This window comes from Ranitomeya variabilis, chromosome 3 (genome assembly GCF_051348905.1).
Source record: "Ranitomeya variabilis isolate aRanVar5 chromosome 3, aRanVar5.hap1, whole genome shotgun sequence".
Classification (NCBI taxonomy): domain Eukaryota; kingdom Metazoa; phylum Chordata; class Amphibia; order Anura; family Dendrobatidae; genus Ranitomeya; species Ranitomeya variabilis.
The window spans coordinates 83294065-83310094 of NC_135234.1; the positions used below are offsets into that span (position 1 = coordinate 83294065).

Genomic DNA, 16030 nt, shown 5'->3' on the forward strand with positions numbered 1-16030 from the left:
TGTGGCTCCCGATGACACAAATTGTCGTACATCCATGGGGCACATGTGAAGAAATTGATCCTTGACCATATGATCCGTTAAGTCCTCAAAGCTGTTAACAGAAAGTCCCCTGTTCCATTGGTGGAACGTGGTCCTCAAGGTGCTCGCGAAATCCACATAGCTGACAGATGATCCACGTTGTAGGTTCCGGAAATTTCTCAGATACACTTCTGGGGGGTTAGTGTTATGATCAGGTGACCTTGGAGCCACATGAGAGACTTTCTCAGGAGTAGGTGGTACCTGTACTGACCGCAAACCCTAAACTAACACCGCAACTGGAAGTAGCCGTGGGATGTACCTAACACGTCCTAGACACCTCGACACAGCCGGAGGACTAAATACCCCTATAGATGGAAATGGGAATTCTATCTTGCCTCAGAGCAGAACCCCAAAGGATAGGCAGCCCCCCACAAATATTGACTGTGAGTATAAGAGGAAAAACACACGCAGCCAGAAAAACAGGATTTAGCAAAAGAGGCACTTCTAGCTAAATAGAAAAGGATAGGACAGAATTCTTAGCGATCAGTATTAAAATCCTAAAAATATCCACAGCAGATAATACAAATATTCTACATCTAACTAAAGACATAGAAAGTATATCTGCATCTCCTGAGAATCCAGCATGACTGAAAAATCCAAACAAAGTCTAAGCTGGACAAAAACACAATGAATTGCACTAAATTGCAAAGCACACTGCATGTGTGCACAGAGACAAAAAAACAGACACTTATCTTAGCTGAATTGGCAGCAGGGCATGAGGAGCCAGAGAGAGATGCAATCCCTCCAAGTACAATGGACAACTGGCACGGACTCATGGATCCTGCACACCTAAATACCTAATAGAGCTGCAATCAGCAGAAACACCTGCCCTGGATTACAACCCCAAGACAACTGCACTACCACCAACAACCACCGAAGGGAGCCCAAGAGCAGAATTCACAACAGTACCCCCCCCTTGAAGAGGGATCACCGAACCCTCACCAGAGCCCCCAGGCCGATCAGGACGAGCCAGATGAAAGGCACGGACCAAATCAGCAGCATGGACATCAGAGGCAAAAACCCAAGAATTATCCTCCTGGCCATAACCCTTCCATTTGACAAGGTACTGAAGCCTCCGCCTCGAAAAGCGAGAATCCAAAATCTTCTCAACCACATACTCCAACTCCCCATCAACCAACACAGGAGCAGGAGGATCAACCGAGGGAACAACGGGCACCACATATTTCTGCAATAAAGATCTATGGAAAACATTATGGATGGCAAAAGAGGCCGGAAGGGCCAAACGAAAAGACACCGGATTGATAATCTCAGAAATCCTATAAGGACCAATAAACCGAGGCTTAAACTTAGGGGAAGAAACCTTCATAGGAACATGACGGGAAGACAACCAGACCAAATCCCCAACCCGAAGCCGGGAACCAACACACCGACGACGGTTAGCAAAACGCTGAGCCTCCTCCTGAGACAACACCAAATTGTCCACTATAAGCCCAAATCTGCTGCAACCTGTCAACCACAGAATCCACACCAGGACAATCAGAAGGTTCAACTTGCCCCGAAGAAAAACGAGGATGAAAACCAAAATTACAAAAGAAGGGTGAAACCAAGGTAGCCGAACTAGCCCGATTATTAAGGGCAAACTTGGCCAATGGCAAGAAAGCCACCCAATCATCCTGATCAGCAGACACAAAGCATCTCAAATAAGTTTCCAAAGTCTGATTAGTTCGCTCGGTCTGGCCATTTGTTTGAGGATGAAATGCGGAAGAAAAAGACAAATCAATGCCCAGTCTAGCACAAAAGGCCCGCCAAAACCTAGAAACAAACTGGGAACCTCTGTCGGACACAATATTCTCCGGAATACCGTGCAAATGAACCACATGCTGAAAAAACAACCACCCAGATATCCGACATCCTCTGGGAAACCGGAAGATCTGAAATAAAATCCATAGAAATATGCGTCCAGGGCCTCTCAGGGACCAGCAAAGGCAAAACCATGCAAAAAACTGTTTTTCTCCCGTTTTGATTTCATGGTCTCATGCCACCACTCACCGAACACACAGGTGATGAGTCCCGGAAATATTACTACTACTGTCTGCCAAACATAAGGATCACACACTTTAAGGCTATGGATTCTTTAGAGCATTGAGGTTCAGACTTATTAAAGTTTTAAGCATTAATAAAAAAAAGGGTGCTTACAATAAAAAGGGTATAAAAATAAGGGAATAAAAAGTGACATACAAATATGCAAACACAGTTAACAAATAAAATGGAGTAAACTTACAGAAATATCCAACTTTGCATTCTGATTCTCTGTCCCTGGAGGAGGGAGAAATATGGAATGGATCACATCAGCTTCCAGGCTGCCCTCACATGTGAACATCTTTCTTTGTGTGTAGGCCCAATTTATAGTCAACCTGGAGGTCAAATTTCTAGACCAGCCTCTCAGGTTAATATTATAATCGCTAGTTTGTGACTGGACCAAGGCCACACCACCAATGAATATATTATTTCATCTGAAACTCTGTGTAAAGTTTCTCACAAATAGATAGTGTCTGGCTGTAATTGGCATCTCTCTTCAAAAGAGCCAGAAGGTGTGAAACGTTTCCCCTTCTTCCTGGTTCTTAGCAAGACCCCCTGGCGAGATTGTAGACCGGAGACTGCCTTCACAAGATAATATATGCTGTGACCCCCTGTGAGACCTGCAGTCTCAGGACAGATGTTAAAATTACTGCTAGACATACATTCATACCTATACATATTTCACTTCATCCCGATAACTTAATAAAGCCTATACTCACCTCCCATACCGGCTCCGTTACAGTGGTGTCCGCTCTTGCTCTCCCCAGGGCTGGGATGCGGTGTTGTGACACGTGGCACCCAATCAGCTCTGGTGTCACTGTCCTATGGACAAACTGAACATTAAGAGGCAGTCGGGAGCTACAGCTGATATCTGACTTTCTCTTCATGTTCAGTTTGTCTGAAGAAGACCGTGATGCCAGCGTAGATTGGGCACTGGGTGCCACGTGTCACAACACCGTATCACAGCCCCGGGAGAGAGAGAGCAGACACCGCTGGAACGATGCCAGCACGGGAGGCGAGTATATGTTATCGGGGCATAACACTTACTTAAGCTGGATCATTTCTCCTCTTGTTCTCAATCCCTTTAATAGAGCTTGGAATAATAATAATCTCCACATTTGGATGTGTTTAAACAAAATGTTCCTGTGTTGAGATAATCTTATAAATGTGTACTGTGTAATGGCTGTGTCTGACCGTACAGGAACATGGTCTGATCATACCACATCTCCTGGGCAGGGGAGGAAGCAAAAGAAAATATACAGACAGGACAACAGGAGGGCACAGGTGATTCTTTTTGAGATTTAACACATTACCCAGCCTGTTTGTAAGCAATGTTTTAGCTCAAATTGTGGAAATTCTTATTATTCACAGATGTACCGATTAAAATTAACTTTGTTCATGGAAATCTCCTTTAACTTCTTTTTAGGAAATACTTGGCATTATGCACACACCAGTTATCCATGCTGCACCTGTGTCTCTCCTTAGGACAACAGACATATTTTGGTGTTATACAGAGACACAGGTGTAGTCTACAGGTCCACAGAACCATGGGAACTTGGCATGCTACCATGCCATGAGTTTTGGAGAGCAATTATTTGCTGTGCTGCTTTTTTTCAGCAACATAGAATGTAACTGTACTTACGATGGTAAAAACGTGGGGTCCAGACTGCCAGTCTTTACCTACTTCTGTAGTCTCATTTTTCATGTGATTTTATCTAAAGCATTAAGGCTCATTTCCACTTGCGAGAAACACGTCCGTGTCTCGCATGTGGAAACCAAGCTGTGGCGCCGGCACTTTGGAGCGGAGCGTGCAGCTCCATGCGTTCCTATGCGGCTGCACGCTCCGCTCTGGAGTGCCGGCGCCACAGTTTGGTTTTCACATGCGAGACACGGACGTGTTTCTCGCAAGTGGAAATGAGCCCTTATATTGCTACAGGTCCGTATAAGGGTCCAGTATACTAGGATCGCTCAGTGCGCATAGGCAGACAAAACGCTTGGCACTATGAGTTCTGTTTACAGGACGCCGCATCGCTGGGCACGAGGATCTTTTAGGCTGCACAAAAAAATAATTTCATCCACTGAACAAACGTTTTGCTTGTTCATTGGGTGATCAGCAGACGGTTTACTCAGAAACGTACGTTAAAAATGCTCGTTTCACAATGTTGGTTCATGATTATCTTGCACTCTACATACCCCTTTAGTCAGAGATGTTGGTTTTTATAAGATGCAGATCACCGTTTATTATGGAAAATGTCAAATTGTCAGCAGCACAAAGCAAAAAAAAAAAAATCCCACTGTGAACTATTTAGACAGCACTGCTTTTATTTCTCGGATTCAGCATCTGAAGCAGGTCAATGAAACCTTCTAAGGCAACTTTGCGGATAAATTTCCATGAGATCTGCAAAAAGGGTATTCCCATCTCCAAGAACCACTTATACAGTGTTAGTGGTCATAACCATGGATACATAAGCTACTGCAACGCCCTGCACATGGGTTAAGCGACATAACTTATCAGAAGAACTATACTACATTTCTAGTTGGAGGTAATAATAATAATAATAATAATAATAATAATAATAATATCATCATCATCCCCACTACATATTGGGATAGGATCTTGTAGCAGGAAATACCCCTTTAGGGCACGTTCCCACAATCAGGAATTGCTGAGGTTTTGATGCTGCGTATTAATTTTTACTATGTGCCCCAGCGGATCACACTCAGAAACTGACATACGGCGTGTCTTTTCGGACCGCAGCATGTCAATTTCTCTTGTGGGGATGCCAGTCTCCGCAACAGAAATTACATCAATAAAATGTATTAAATGCGGTAAATCCACACGGTTCAGTGATCACATGCGGATTTGCCTGCGTTCAATAGAACACTGCGTTTTGGAAGGAACGAAAATACGCTGAACCCAAAGCGTTGCTACATCCGGGACGTTGGCACATAGCCTTAAGGTCTGCATTCTAGTTGGCGGTAACTGTCACAAGCTCTCAATGCAAGTCTATGAGACCCTCATTCCGGCTCTCAAACTTACACTGAGCTGTGACTTACGGCTCACCCAGCAAACAGTGATGCGACCCGGCATATAACAGATGAAGACGGCGGCTGCTGAGTATATTACTAGGGACCGGGAACTTACATTAGTGACACCATTCCAGCTGTAAAATTAAAAACAAAACGGCTGGACTGGTGTTTTAACCCCTTCGTGACCAAGTCAAGTTTTACAATTCTGACCACTGTCACTTCATGAGGTTATAGCCCTGGAACGCTTCAACGGATCCCACTGATCCTGACACTGTTTTTTCGTGACATTGTACTTCACGATAGTCATAACATTTCTTCAATACGGCAACAATTTTAAAAATGGTGCAATTCATAAACTTTTCATTTTTGTGCTCTTAAATCAGAGTCAAGTCACACAAAATAGTTAATAAATCTGCACAATTTTGGAAACAATTTTGTATGTTATAAGGGTGAAAAGTTGACCAGCGAAAATGGCAAAATATATATATATTTTTTAGCGAACACATGATATTTGAAGTGACTTTGAATTGTCAATATGACAGAAAATAACCAAAAGTGACACCATTCTTAAAACTGCAATCGTCAAGGTGCTCAAAACCACATTCAAGACGTTTATTTAACATTTAACTTTTTTCCCCAAACTTTTTTTTTTTTTTTTTTTTTTACAAGGGCATCAGGAGAAAATGGACCATAAAATTTGTTGTGCTAGTTCTCCTGAGTATGCAGATACCCCGTGTGGGGGAAATCCACTGTATGGGCGCATGGCAGGGCTCAGAAGGGAGGGAGCACCTTTTGACTTTTTGAACTCAAAATTGGCTGGAATCTATGGCGAGCGCCATGTCGCATTGGGAGACTCTGATGTGCCTAAAAAGTGGAAACCCTTCAACCCTTACCCCAACACACCTCTAACTGAAAAGAAAGGAAAAATAAAAAAATATATTTTTACCTAAGGGGTGACTTAGGGGGGTTTGATTTCCTTTTTTTTTTTATTATTTAGATCACTGTGATGGACCCTATCACAGTGATCAAAATGAACCAATAGGAAAGATCTCCGGCTGGCAGATCTTAGGGGGCACAATATGCATGCATCGGCCATTTTCTTCCAGGAAGAGGATGTGGAGGGCCAAGGGACGGAGCAGGAGGGCCTGGGGATGGCGGAAGTATCGGAGAGGCTCAGAGGGGCCACATTTCTCTCTCTGACATGCTATATACCCTTATTGCTCATCTCTGTTAAAAAGCAGCGAAGAGGAATAAGTACTCTTAACTGCTGCCATTAAATGGACTATCGGCAGTCGTTAAGGGGTTAAAGGCCATATTAAAATGTGTAAGGGGTTAATGCACAATTAACCTATACGCTTTCCTTTCTGACCCTTGTAATGAACTATAAATTAAGTGCAACGTGTAGATGCCATAGGGAACTAAAACAAAACAGAGCTATTTTTACAATTTTCCAAACAATTAGATACTTTCAGCTTATAGAACAAGATTATGTCCCAAGGAGAATATTCACCTCCAAACAAAAGCTTTTCTAAAAGGTGTATGCTGTTCCTCAGCGGGGTGCAGAGAGGGGTTTTAATCTGACTCACACATCTGACTCTGACTGTTTTATGATAGAATCAACAATGTATATATTTATTGGTTGCATATTTCTTTATGTAAGCTCAGAATTGAAAGTATCAACATTTTTCCTTCCAAGCGATGATGCCGCTCATCTCCTGACCCAAACTCAGCAGCCTCATAGGCAGAAATGTATTCAGCCATAGTGGTGCAGTGGTAGAGCAACCAGTATAATAAAGGACATCGTAGGTAGGGGCGCCATTACACATTTCAGACAAGAAACTTCATGTTATTTCTCTGGTTGCCAATTTGAGAAATAACCCGTGGCAGTGCCCCATGTAGACAAACGTAGACAAATCCTTGAGTTTTACAAGAAAGCAGGTCAGACACTAGAGCTCCTTTTTCGGGATATCACAGAGGATTAAGAAATTACTTGGCTTACTCTTCTGATTAAAGCAGGCACGAACTTAAACCTGGGTAGGATTTGACCTAGAATGAGAAGGGCAATGAGGTGACCATACAAATGCAGGTTTGTTAATAAAGAAAAGAAAGCAAACATTTGAATGAACCCAGAGCCTATAAAACAATAAAATGTCTTGTATGAAACTCACCGACGAAAGGCATCAGCTTTACTGTAACCAATCAAGACCGAATTAGGAATTATCCACGATAGATTTTTCCTGGAGCCTCTTCCCTCGATATATCTGTATAGAGAAGTATAAACATTATAAGACACATTACACAGGAATAAATGTGTTAGACCACTTATCACGCACTGGTAATGAAGTTAACAGCTCAGATGTTCTCACGGCAAACGATGGGAAGTTTGTTGTCAGACACCACCCTTAAGGTAAAGTCACACTCAGCGACGCTGCGGCGATATAGACAACGAGCCGACCTAAACTAGATCGCTGGAGCGTCGCTGTTTAGGTCGCTGTAGAGACGTCAAACACAGCAACTCCAGAACGATGCAGGAGCGATCCAGTGACGTAACGGCGACTCACTTCTCGTTCTCGCTGGTTGTTAGCTCCATGTCAAACAGCCGGAGTCTACCGACTGGCTAGAAGGAGACGCTGCGACGCCCCCTATGCTCGTTGCTGGCGTCGTTGCTTTTGATGTCAAACATGACGATACACGCCGACCTGGAGACGATATAAAGTTCTGGACTTCTAGCTCCAACCAGCGATGGCACAGCGGGATCCAGATCGCTGCTGCGTGTCAAACACAACGAGATCGCTATCCAGGACGCTGCAACGTCACGGATTGTTGTCGTTCTCTATGCAAAGTTGCTGAGTGTGACGGTACCTTTAGAGTATGTGTCCACGTTCAGGAATACATCCGGATTAGCTGCGGATTGAACGCTGCGTACAGCCGGAGCGGGGTTTCCCTTAGGGTGCGTGTCCCCGCTCTGCCCAAAGTGCCACCCCCTTCTGTACGTGCGGTGATTTTGGATGTGTTCAGTGAATACATCCGGAATCTCCGCACCCCACAGATAGGGCCCTGTGATTTACCTTGCGGCAACAGAGCGTCGCCGCAAGGCAAACAGACATGCTACGTTCTAAAAAGACGCGCCAAATGTCCGTTAACGCAGGGCCACCGGATGCGTGTTCGCACGCATAGTGGAGACAGGATTTCATACAATCCCCTCCACTATGCTGTAACATCTGGACGCTGTAGATTGAACGCTGCAGCTAATCCAGATGTATTCCTGAACGTGGACACATACCCTTACAGCGTCAGCTGGAGTTGAACCCTTTAAAGTGACGGCTGTAAAGCCCACAATTCCCATGATCGAAAATAAATAAAAATCGCCACAAGGTGCTAGGTGCAGACACTGAACCAGCACTGAACATTAATATGTCTGACCTATAATTTGCAGTTTGTGATCTGCATGGGCCATTTACAAAAGTACTCATCTTTTTATGTAGAAGTCAATCTGTACAGGTAGATATTTACTCTGAACACACTTGACGGCATGAATCAGAATTTGCTCTATTACATGCCCAATGTTACTTGGACAATTGATTTCCTGCTCATCAAGATTCCAGAGTTGTAAATATGCTCATACTTTGTGACAGGAGGAAACAAATTGGGCAGATAATAATCTTTATTTTATTTTTTATATAGCGCTAACATCTATTAATACTGTGCTAGGGAAAGGATATAAAGGGCCATGTAAAAACAACGAGGAATGTAAATGACGCCCGAGACATTTTTTAAAGGAGTCCCTGGAAGGTGTACACTTCCTTATTTAAGGGTAGCACAGAAAAAGAGGGGATGGGGAGGAAATCAGAATATATTTTTCAAAGATCTCAAGTAGTATTTAAAAGCAGTTTATTTGCTGTCAGGATTCAGAGAAAGCCCACAAGTCCTGACTTCCCTGCATATGGCCACCGGCAGCTAGTGCGTATAAAAATTTATATAGAAAGCCTGCAAATTCTGATTTCCCTTTCATGCTGATTAACAGCTAGCCTGTATACAATGTGGGAGGAGAGGGGTCTTTTCTTCCCAGCAGTAAACCAGCTTTTTACCTGAATAATATCACGGTTTTATCAGCAAGAAATCAATAGATGACGATTAAACTTGCTGCCATGTAGTTCTCCATATTCATAAGCTCTGTGGAAACCCACACCCATCCATGCCTGATTGGTTAAAGTTTGAAGCTCACTGTAAACCTGACAAAATCGTGTCGCCAAACTTGCACTTTTAAATGGAATTCTTGCATTTTGGCTTAGGCAGAAGGCACTAGTAAGTGCTTTAAACTTATGCACTGCGTAAACAAAGCTGCCAGTGGTGTGGATGAGGTTATACAGCACTCAGCATTCAGAGAACCAACAGATCTGCAGCAAATGAAACAGATTTTTTTTAAAACAGAAAGCAGCCCAGTAGGTGACATCTCTGGAATCAGGGTCTCTGCTCCTACATAATGCTGCTCTGATAAGGCAGCAAAAGCCTGGGGACAAATTCACTTTCAAGTAAAAATAAAAAAAGGGAAAGCTCCTTCTGTCTACCCTAGGGACTTATTTCAAGAAACCTTATTTGAATAGTTTGATTTTTTTTATTTTTTTGCAGAGGTCCATTAAGTGCTTTAAACTTAGGCCAAAATGGAAGAATTTCATTCAAAATTGCAAGTTTGGCCACAAGATTTTGTTAGGTATACAATGAGCTTCAAACTTTAACCAATAGGTAAAGTTCAAGTAAAGTTTGTGAGTACAACAAAGACGAGTGGTCACGAAGGTCACTGCTCCACGGAACAATTACAATTAATGATTGGCTCAAAACCAGGTACTATGAAATGTTCCTAAAGCCATCCATATAGATCTGGCAGTCACACTGAACCATTACCTAATAAATCAATACACCAATCCACACGCACCATTTTCCACATTGACTTTCTTTGCATACACATTGTCTGAGTATGCACTCACTACTTTGGGCTGTTTTTTTTGGACAAGTCTCCTTCAAGGCCTATTCAGTGAAAAACGGACCGCAAACTGACAAAACTGAGTCAGCTCGGATGCAAAAGCCTATTTATTTTCGCACTTGTGAAACACATGAGTTTTTCATCATCAGTGTGAATGCCGCCCAGGTGGACCTATCTGCGCTCTTCTCTTTATTCCAAGTGTAGTGCCTTCTGCTGGCCACTGCAGAACAGCTTCTATTAAGTAGCTGCTGTATCCGGCTGCTGCACTCTGAATGGATCTGCGCTCTGCACCTCCACTCAATGGGTTTACATCCGGCCGTTGCCGGAACAAACAGCAGCAAAACCGTGACAGACTCCCATCCATCTGTAATTCATGAAGAAACCCCTGGATAGGTCATTAATACCCATGCCTGGACAGCCCCTTTACGGTATCTTCAACAAGGAAAAGGGCAATACCCAGCTTTCAATGTATTCATTCATTTCCAGGTAGAATAACAACAAGGAACAATTGAGAGTCCGGAAAAAAAAACATATTTAAGATATAGGCATATCATAAATATAAAACAGTTGTGACCAACAGCAAGTTCTCCTTAAACATTGAAATAAATCTCAAAATTCTGCTAAATCTCAAGAGTTCTCTCATTATATTATTATCTTTCCCTATACTTGGGTTATGCAAGGGTCGAATAGACTACTCATTTTCCTTTATGGCTTCATTTTTATTAGTTTTCTTACAAATCAAATTTTGCTGGTTTTGAGGTTGAGTTGAGGGGGTTGTGTCCAGTAAATGGCAGCCCCATCACTACTTCACCCTCCAAAAAATAATGTGCCAACAGCAAAGCAGAGCCTGAATGAGAATGGAGGAATCAAGGGTGACAACTATTGGCACGAACTTCTAGATGCTTCAAGGGCTTCCCCAGTGATGTGTGCACTCGTCCTTTGGTCAGAAATCAAGTATGCTAGAGAAATAGCTAAGAGTCCACAGGCATCTGGCTGTCATGTACACGATATTCTGATAACTCCAGGCTGTCAGCCTTCAAGTGGTACACAATTCAGCTTGGGGGAACATTATGTGGAGGTGCTTGCTGTACCAACTAGATAAAAATGTCTATGTGCAAAAATAAAATAAAAATCATAAACAGGAAATTAATATCTATGCATTATCATTCAGCCCCTATTACTAGTCTATAAAAAAAAAGTGCATAACAAATAAACTAAAACCATCAAATCCCTTAAGAACACTGTAAAAGAAAAATATAAAAGCTCAACACTAACCGGATAAAGAATTACATAAACACAGTAGGTGTGCTCTGTGTAAATGTGTTTTTTTGTATCTGTGATTATACTAACAATAATTTCATTCCAAAATGAGTAAGCGCCGTGTCGCAATAGCTGCCACACCCTGTATTAATGAATACGCTTGTATGAAATACTTCTGCCTTCCAAAATCTATTTTAATGCAGTGGATAGTCCTGAAGAAGCAAAGCTTACATACAAGTGCCTTGCGAAAGTATTCGGCTCCCTAGAACTTTTCAACCTTTTCCCACATATCATGCTTCAAACATAAAAGATACCAAATGTAAATTTTTGGTGATGAATCAACAACAAGTGGAACACAATTGTGAAGTTGAACACAATTTATTGGTTATTTTAAATTTTTGTGGAAATTCGAAAACCGAAAAGTGGGGCGTGCAATATTATTCGGCCCCTTTAACTTAATACTTTGTTGCGCCACCTTTTGCTGCGATTACAGCTGCTAGTTGCTTGGGGTATGTCTCTATCAGTTTTGTACATCGAGAGACTGAAATTCTTGCCCATTCTTCCTTGGCAAACAGCTCGAGCTCAGTGAGGTTTGATGGAGATCGTTTGTGAACAGCAGTTTTCATCTCGATTGGATTGAGGTCTGGACTTTGACTTGGCCATTCTAACACCTGGATACGTTGATTTGTGAACCATTGCACTGTAGATTTTAATTTATGTCTTGGGATCATTGTCTTGTTGGAAGACAAATCTCCTTCCCAGTCTCAGGTCTTTTGCAGACTCCAACAGGTTTTCTTCAAGAATGGTCCTGTATTTGACTCCATCCATCTTCCCATCAATTTTAACCATCTTCCCTGTCCCTGCTGAAGAAAAGCAGGCCCAAACCATGATGCTGCCACCACCATGTTTGACAGTGGGGATGATGCGTTCAGGGTGATGAGCTGTGTTGCCTTTACGCCAAACATATCGTTTGGCATTGTTTTGGTTTCATCTGACCAGAGCAACTTCTACCACATGTTTGGTGTGTCTCCCAGGTGGCTTGTTGCAAACTTTAAATTACACTTTTTACGGACATCTTTGAGAAATGGCTTTCTTCTTGCCACTCTTCTATAAAGGCCAGATTTGTGCAGTGTACGACTGATTGTTGTTCTATGGACAGACTGTCCCACCTCAGCTGTAGATCTCTGCAGTTCATCCAGAGTGATCATGGGCCTCTTGGCTGCATCTCTGAACAGTCTTCTTGTTTGAGATGAAAGTTTAGAGGGACGGCCGGGTCTTGGTAGATTTGCAGTGGTATGATGCTCCTTCCATTTGAATATGATCGCTTGCACAGTGCTCCTTGGGATGTTAAAAGTTTTGGAAATCATTCTGTATCCAAATCCGGCTTTAAACTTCTCCACAACAGTATCACGGACCTGCCTGTTGTGTTCCTTGGTCTTCATGATGCTCTCTGTGCTTCAAACAGAACCCTGAGACTATCACAGCCCAGGTGCATTTATACGGAGACTTGATTACACACAGGTGGATTATATTTATCATCATTAGGCATTTAGGACAACATTGGATCATTCAGAGATCCACAATGAACTTCTGGAGTGAGTTTGCTGCACTGAAAGTAAAGGGGCCGAATAATATTGCACGCTCCACTTTCCAGTTTTTGAATTTCCACAAAAATTTTAAATAACCAATAAATTTCATTCAACTTCACAATTGGGTTCCACTTGTTGTTGATTCTTCACCAAAAATTTAGATTTGGTATCTTTATGTTTGAAGCATGATATGTGAGTAAAGGTTGAAAAGTTCCAGGGGGCCGAATACTTTTGCAAGGCACTGTATTCTAAGTAGTGACATGGAAGACGGGGGTGGTTCAGACCCAACTATCTGGTTCAACATAGCAAAGAAAAAGGGTCAGGCACGTTCAACAGCACATTATGTACAAAACATCGGTATAAGGCTGCCGTCACACTAGCAGTATTTGGTCAGTATTTTACATCAGTATTTGTAAGCCAAAACCAGGAGTGGGTGATAAATGCAAGAAGTGGTGCATATGTTTCTATTATACTTTTCCTCTAATTGTTCCACTCCTGGTTTTGGCTTACACATACTGATGTAAAATACTGACCAAATACTGCTAGTGTGACGGCAGCCTAAAAGTGATGAAAAAACACACGGCGGGTGCAACAGCAAAAATAAGTTCTCTACAGGCAACAGGGGATAAAGGACCACCCAACATAACGCACACATGCATGTGGCGACCTCCTCTACAAATGATTATTTCTCCAGCCAAAATTTACATGAGGCATCGGTGGTCTGGTCTAAAAATACTAAAATCCCTCATACTCACCCGCTTTAGGGTATGTGCACACGTTGCGGATTCATGTGCGGATTTTTCTGCGCAGATACTGAAAAATTTGCAGGTAAATACGCCCTGCGTTTTACTTGCGGCTTACCTGCGGATATACCATGGTTTTTGTGTGGATTTTACATGCGTTTTACTACCTGCGGATTCCAATTATGGAACAGGAGTAAAACGCTGCAGAATCCGCACAAAGAATTGACATGCTGCGGAAAATAAACCGCAGCGCTTCTGCACGGTATTTTCCACAGAATGTGGACTGCGGATTTGGTATTCCATAGGTTTACATGGTACTGTACAACGCATGGAAAACTGCTGCAAATCCGCTGCGGATCCACAGCCAAATCCACAACTTGTGCACAGACCCTAAGGCTATGTGCACACGTTCAGGTTTTTTTGCGGGTTTTTTTTGCATTTTTTCTAGATAAAAACGCTATAAAAACTCATTAAAAACGCATACATTATGCATCCTATCATTTAGAATGCATTCAGCATGTTTTGTGCACATGGTGCGTTTTTTTCCGTGAAAAAACGCATCGCGGTAAAAAAAGCAGCATGCTCATTAATTTTGCGGATTTTCCACGTTTTTCCCGCAATTCTATGCATTTGGAAAAAAACGCACCAAAAACGCGGTAAAAACACATGCAGATTTATGGCAGAAATATCTGGTTTTTTGTCAGGAAAATTTCTGCCAGAAATCCTGACGTGTGCACATAGCCTTAAGCCGTGCAGGTCACTTTGGCAGTCTGCACCGACACACACTGAGACAGCACCCTGGTCTCCAGTCCTGATCACTGACTGGCATGGTACAGCATAGGATGCGCCTGTAATGAGGGTTCTGAGCTAAATGTCTTTGATATTAAAATCAGCAAGCAGCCAGCCCCCTTCACACATAGTAGTAATAACAAACCATCACAAAAAAAAAAAAAAAAAACAAACACTCTTGCGCTAAACAAAAGCTGGATGCAAATACACATACATTTCTAAAAGCAAAAAAATATATTTAGATTAGCAACATTTCTTGGAGATCATTTATTTTATTGAATAGTGCCTTTGATTACCAGTAAAAGTTCGCCAGGTTAGGTTTTTGACACTTTCTGCACCCTGTCCGACCTAACTGGAAAGGGTTCGTAGTCTAAATCTGACACTGAGCACCAAAAATGTTTAGGCACAAAGTAAGCAAACTACAGAGTGGTGTAAATTCAGGGTGATTATCCACTGGCCAATTATCGTGAATGATCAGATCGCTTATTTCCCAATAACTGTGTAGTGTAAACATTTTGCGATTCACCGGAGGAATGACCATAAGCTCGCTCATAGGGTGAAATGATTTTTAGACTAGAGAACAAAGACTGTCAATAAGCAAAAATCAATCTATTGCCATTCTGTCTGTGCGCGTGGTAAGTGCGGTTGGCCTATCAAACACATAGGTGATTGTAGACTGTGAGCCCTCGCAGGCAGGGTCCTCCCTCCTCCTGTACTTGTGTGTGCCTTGTTTTGCTCATGTTTATTGTACTTGTCTATATTTGCCCAGTTCACGTGTAAAGCGCCATGGAATAAATGTCGCTATAAAATGTATAATAATAATAATAATAATAATAATAATAATAAATAATAATAGTTGACCAAGAGTTATGCAGTGTAAGCACAGCCTTAACATACAGTATAACATGCAAAGTCATCAAACTGCATGAACCACTATGGTAAGGCTGTGTGCCCACGTTTCGTTTTTTATGCATTTCCGCCGCAGCGGAAACACTTAAAAACACATTCTCATGAAATCCTATGGGATTCCGCAGTTGCTGTGCCCATGCTGCAGATTTTACTGCTGCGGAATCGCATAGCGGTAAAATCCACAGCATGTTCATCATTTCTGCGATTCCGCAGCCATAGGATTGCATTGCATGTGCGGATGGTACCCGTGGTCTGGAGGAGAGGAGACTCTCCTCCAAGCCCTTGGGAACCATATTTCTGTTTAGCCACATGCGTAAAGTGAGCGTTTCAATGCATTCCTATGTGTGCGGAATCGCTGCGATTCTGCACAAAGAATGAGCATGCTGCGTATTTTTCTGCCATGCGATTCCGCCGAGGAAAAATACGCAGCATTAGCACAGCATTGCGGAATCCCATTGAATTCAATGGGCTGTGTTGTGCATGTGTTTTCGCAGCATTTGCGCCGCGATTTTGAAGCGAAAAAACATGGCAAAAACGCATACAATCTGTAATGTGTGCACATAGCCTAAGGGCTCATGCCGTCGTTAGTGTAAAGCGGTCCAATCTTGTTC

The 16030-nt window shown here is 42.5% G+C and overlaps 1 protein-coding gene across 1 annotated transcript in view; it reads right to left on the minus strand.

Annotated features, from left to right (window-relative positions):
• TAOK1 (TAO kinase 1) overlaps positions 1–16030 on the minus strand; it is a 117407-nt gene that overhangs the window by 63461 nt on the left and 37916 nt on the right. Inside the window, exon 2 of the mRNA XM_077294302.1 lies at positions 7317–7409. The gene's annotated coding sequence lies outside the window, so the exon portion shown is untranslated. The remainder of the gene's footprint in view (positions 1–7316; positions 7410–16030) is intronic.